The following is a 6000-nucleotide window of genomic DNA, read 5'->3' on the forward strand; positions in this document are numbered from 1 at the left end:
TGTCACAAATCAGATTGAAAGGCTTAGAATTACTTTTGATTTTCTTTTGAAAGAACTGCTTAAAATTTATCATCAATGTTGATAGTGAGTTGGAGATAGTCTCTGGTTAGTATATGTCTGTGTGATGCTTTCAGCCAAGAGCCAAACTGTTATTGATTTACATGGGAAAAGAGCTCTTAAGTATAATTTTCTTCAGCTTACTTTATTCTTTGAAAGCTATTTCAAGGCTATTAAGTACCTAATCATTAATTTTATTTACTCAGAAGTTGCCTCTGTTACTGTGTTGTTTAGTTATTTATATAATTGCATTATTTTGTTTAACACTGGGATTCAGGTTGTACAAAAGTAGTAGCTGACAGAAATTGTATGTATATTTTTCTGAAATGTATCAATTCCTTCAGTTCATTTTAGAAGAAGGTCCAGAAAACTAACATATCTGTGTTTAAAAAACAAAGGACAGGTCAGGTCCTTGGTAGATGATTTGAATCATTCTACTTTTGCCACTGAAAGTTTTTTAATTGGTTATATATCCATCATCCAACTGGATCTCAGTGTCATTGTAAGGGATGCCGGGTTCACAGAGTATTAAACAGATTGCATCTTTTTTTTTTTAATCCAAAAAAAAGAGAAAAAAAAGTGAATATAAAGCCAAACAGAGATCTCTAGATCCCACTTATTTATTCTAGGAGTATTCCTGAAGTGGTGCTTAAGGGTGCTTAAGAATTTTCTGGATCTTTGCTAGTCAAGCTTTAGATTTGATTTAACTGGGACCACATGCCCGTCATCCCTTGGATGCAAATTAGAAACTTCATTTTAATTTAGATTAACTGTAATGTCTGCCTGGGTTTTTAACAGGCTGTGAACCAGTGAGTGCCTTGTTAATGTAGAATGATTTTTCCCTGGTTGTGTGTTAGCTCCTCTCTGAAAATGTCTTAGAGAATGGTATTTTAGTTGACTTGTAGAGAGCTGCTAAATTTGGTGTTATCAGCAATCAGAAAGCCTTCAGTCTACCACATACCACCCTCCGTACTTTCTTTTCATTGTTTGGCTGAAGTTTGCCTCTTGTGAGAAACAGATACAACCCCCTTCTCCACACAGCTTTTTTCCAATCCGTATGCCCTATACCTATTCCAACTATATGATCTAATACCTGTTTTTAGGAGGAACCACTTCTGGTTTTGTAATCCAGAAGGATTACAAATCCTGTAATCTACTGGTTATTTTATGTCTTCTCCACTTCAGTTTACTAGAGCTGACCTCAGGGCATCATCAGTTCAGATTCATCAATAACTCCTTTTCTCCACACCCCTTCACCCCTCCAACTGGTGATCCCTGGGCCAGATTGTTTGATCTTCAGGTATTTTAAAATTTAGGTGTAATATCAATTAATGTAAATTAATCCAAATGCTAATTTTTGTGGTGCAAGAAGTTTCTTTTGTAAATTCAGGGTATGGATAAGCTAATTAAGATATCCTTTTTTGGTGGCTCTAAGTGTATTATTTGTTTTTAAATAAAGTGTACAAATATAGATAATGTGCTATAGGTGTCTCATGAATTGAAATATTTGTCAGATTTGGAATCTAGTGGGTTTGCAGTTAAAATACTTAAATACAACATGATTTTGTTTTGGGGGTTAGGTAGTAAAGGGGTGCAGAGAAATAAAAGTGTATTAGACAAAGTAGATGTGAATCCAAAGTAATGAACCAATCTTAATTATTGATTGTAAGGAAGGTGGAGAAATTTATCATTGTGGAGAGTTTGGGGCTTTGTAAAACCAGTAAAATTAAAATACCCCACACGATTGGATCATGATACTTTCAGGGACATATGTATATTTTTTCTCAAGTGTTCAGTTACATAATTTAAAAAATTACACATACACATATAAATTTTATGTGCTTTTATTTTTTCTTTGTTTGGCTACTTAACAGGCAAGCATAAGCCTTCTACCCCTTGCTCCTTCAGATCAACATTATTTTTCAAGGGCTTCTGCTCAGAACTCACTGTCTCTTTGTTCCAACCTGGAGCCACAATAATATAAAGAATCTAAAAGGTACCGCTTCTGGTGTCCTTGAAACTATCCACTGTTCTATGGTGTTTCCTATGCTGCTGTAGTAATGAGTGTTCTATTCTTTGGTATGTACACATTTTTCAGTAGCGTCAGAAATGTCCCTTTTGTCCCTTGTAATGAGAACTGAGACGTGATTTGCTGGAGTTGTTTTAGAGTCATCTAGCTCAGAAGGTCAAGAGGCCTCCAAAAGTTTTTCAGGGATTGATGGACCCTCTGGGGTCAGCCCAGGTTCAGAATGGTATTCTAACCTGCTTTAGGTTTCCCAAGGGCACCACTGAGGTGTTGAAGGGTCCTAGGTTGTCCTGGCACTTAAGAGTATTCCCCAGGAACACCTGGAAATCTGGTCTCATCCAACGCTGTAACCATAACACATCCCTCCACTTGTTACTTCTCAGTTACACCTGTCGTTTACAATGACGGGGACGCTCTAGCTCTGTGGAGAAGCACTGACATGCAACTTTGAAAATTAGATTCCATATTTTCTGAAACACAAATTCTAATTTAGTATATTTTGTATACTTTCAAAACCAAACAGAATCCAAAACCCACCAAACGGAAAATTACTCATTTCAAGTTTCGCTTAGATCTTACAAAACCCTAAGCCCTTTCTTATTCTTAGTTGTTATTAGACTAAAGGTAATGGTGTTTTTGGTCAGACTTGAAGAAGGATCTGACTATTTGGGAGAATAAAATCTGCAATATCTTTCCTACTGGAAGGGTCTGTTTCATAGAAAATTCTCTCGTCCTTGGTTATTTAGCCATTCACCTTACAGGAAGACTGGTCCAGATGCTAATTCCCTTTTGACTTTTCCTGTGTGCCTCTTTAAAGAGATAATTAATCCAGTGATATAAAGGAGAACCCACAGCAAAACATCTGTTAAATAGCACTTGGAGTACTAGAATTAGTATTATTAATTCACATGCCAAAGTTTTTCATGTCCTTATAAGATCCAGGGTGTGTATCAGGTTCCCAATCTATAACCTCAAACCAAAGATATTTTTGAATTACCTCATATAACAGCATCATCAAAGTAAGGGTAATGATAGGGAAACCCATCATTCACAAATGAGAATTCCCAAAGTGAAAAACTTTCTTTAATTAAAAAAAAAAACTGCATGCATGGAAAGCAAAATTTTATATTAAGCATATGTTGAGAAAATAAGCAGCTTGTGGTTTATATAAAATGTGTTGAAATGTTAATGAATACTGACATCACCTACTCCTACCTTATGGAAGTGGGACCAAGGCAGTAATTTTTCAGAAATAAATAAGAATAACTTACCTTAAAGCAAAAGAAACTCATCAGAAAGTTTACTTTCGGTGCTGGATAACTTGGGTGAGGGTGTGGGGAAAGATGTGCCACACTGAAAAGGAAAACACAGTTAGCCTCTGATCTGGACCCATCACCCATTGTCTTCCTTTCTCGTTAAAAGACTTGTAAAGATGACCTCTAAGAGCCTTTTGATCTGTAAAAGTGAATGGTTCCAGTTCTGGCTTTTTTGTCATTGATCCCTGTCATCTAAATTAAAGATTTGGGGGAGCTACGTCAAAAGTATCCAGGAGTCCCCCGGTTAAAGTGTCAGACAACATCGCTTTTTATTATATTGTAGGAAGCTATATTAACATAGGCCCAGGTATGCTGTGTCATCTGCATATGTCACAATGAAGACCGGACATGTAAGAAATGTCCTAATGTAGCCAAGTGGTAATCTCATGAAAAGATAGAATCATTTTTATAGAATGAGTTCTGTTGTTTTGAATGACTTTGTGCTTTTAGAAGCATTTTAAAAAATATTTACATATTTTTCTACAAGCTTTGAGTCCACATATTTCAGAATATCCTATTGATGGAATTATTTCACTCAGTGTGTATTTTAGAAAAAGAACTCAATGGTCTCACGTATCTTTTTGCAGTAATTTATGGATAACACGCCTGACCCCCGCTCACCACCAATACTCAAGTGCCATGTAGGAATTCTTTCATATGTGGTAAATATCTTAGTATTTTGCTGACTGAAAAAGCAGTATTTTTATACATAGCTTGCAGGTAAACCATGGAGCCTTGTGCATCTGATTAATGTTTAAATGAATGGAACATTAAGACAGAGCATGTATACCACGTAAGTAATGTTAATAGTGTCCCTTCAGAGCTAAAAGGATAAGGTTAGATTCTGCCAATTGCCATTCACAGATTTTGAAAGTATGCTTGTTTAGCCAAAATACCATTTAACAATCAGTTCGTTTAAGAGGAAACTTTTTCAATGAAATAGTACCTGTTCAGTTTCCTTGTATATCTCACGGTCAGAAGAAATGAAGTTTTTTCCCAACTCTGAAACATTCAGACTTTCTTTTATTCCTTTGATCAGCCTTTTAAACAAGCAGGACAATAAGCTCCTTGTTTCTCATTGTTGTAGGATACCTAGGAATATATATCTGATGATTACAATAAAAAAAAATAAAACTTGCAAGCAGACTTTTTTCTCTTAGAAACGTCATTGCTTTCTGGAGGCAGAAATAATTTTACTTTTGAACTTGAAGGTTGTAGATCAAGGCAGTTTTATACCCTTGATGTATGCAAGTTATATACAGCTTGCCTCTGCAGATAATCACATTTTGTGTGAATTTTAGAATTGTTTTGGGAGTACAAAGATTGGCAAGGAATATACTATGAGTCTAATTTACATACATATCTTTCAAAATCTTTTGGTTTTTTTTTTTTTTTTGAAGCATGAGGAGCAGGTAGTGATGAGTTTTATTCTGAATGCTTTGATTCTAACCCCATTCTCAACTCAGATTTTACATATTAGGTATTGCTCACTTGTCACCTAAAAAATAAGAGTTGATGGTTATTTGTTTGCTGCTGTCTCTAAGCTCCTTGAGGCAGGGACCATATTTGTTTTTCTTATATTCCTCAACACTTCTCCTGGTGCCTTACCATATAGAAAGTACTCGATAAATATTTATTGGTTGAGTGATCAGAGAACACATTTTGAAACTCTAAATCTATCCAGATCACCAAAAACAAAGGAAAAAAGCATCCCTGCCAGTCCCTTGGCAATCTCAAATGTATTTAGGTCTGTGGAGCTGACAGTAAGGTTGAGGTCTGCACCCTCCTTGGGGAGGAATTTGGACCTCACCTGAAAGGTGGCAACAGAATGCCCAAGTCAGCACCCTCTTCTGCTACACTCTTCCAGTTTTGGCTGCTTTGGAACTGAGCAAAGCATGTCGGGGAGTAGGAGATCTCTCTAAGCCCTGTTGTGGTATCCCTTCTGTCCCCCTATCCTCCTGAACACCAACCCCCTGGCCTCTGATCCCTTGACGGGGAACTCTCCAGCCTGGAACCTAACCCTGCCTTGACTGTCTTGGGCCCAGACAGGGTCCACCACTCTTTTCCCTTGTGACCCTCAGATGGTCCTGCTTTTCCTGACTGGCATTTTTCTCCAAAGAGGTAGGAAGCTTCTCCCAGTAGAAGGTTGTCAAGAAAGACATTTCTCTGGGGAGCTTGCTTTGGAGTTGAAGAGTCTGGGACAAAATCCCTCAGGACGTTCTTAGGGCTGATTTTGTCTTGAAGATTTGATGGTAATTGTCTGAATGTTTATTACCTCTCCTAGGAATAGTTCTGTGTTGTCTTGGTGTGCTGCTACCACTCCAGCAGGGCCCAGGAGGCTTGAGACCTTGAGCTGAACAGCTTAATTGTTTCAGGAACACTAGTTAGGGACAGGGTATTTATATTTAACAGTCAAACGACTTTTAAATCATTAATAGAATCATCAACAGAGCAGTGAATTATGTGACTATGAAATATTCAACTAAGTAAATCTCAAAATAATATTAAACCTATATATTATGTAAGAGCTGTTATCTCTTTTTTAATTATTGAAACATGATTCCTTTACGATCAGTATAGCACAGAGGAGAGAACAGGATT

This window comes from Hyperoodon ampullatus (assembly GCF_949752795.1).
Source record: "Hyperoodon ampullatus genome assembly, chromosome: 15".
Taxonomy (NCBI): Eukaryota; Metazoa; Chordata; class Mammalia; order Artiodactyla; family Ziphiidae; genus Hyperoodon; species Hyperoodon ampullatus.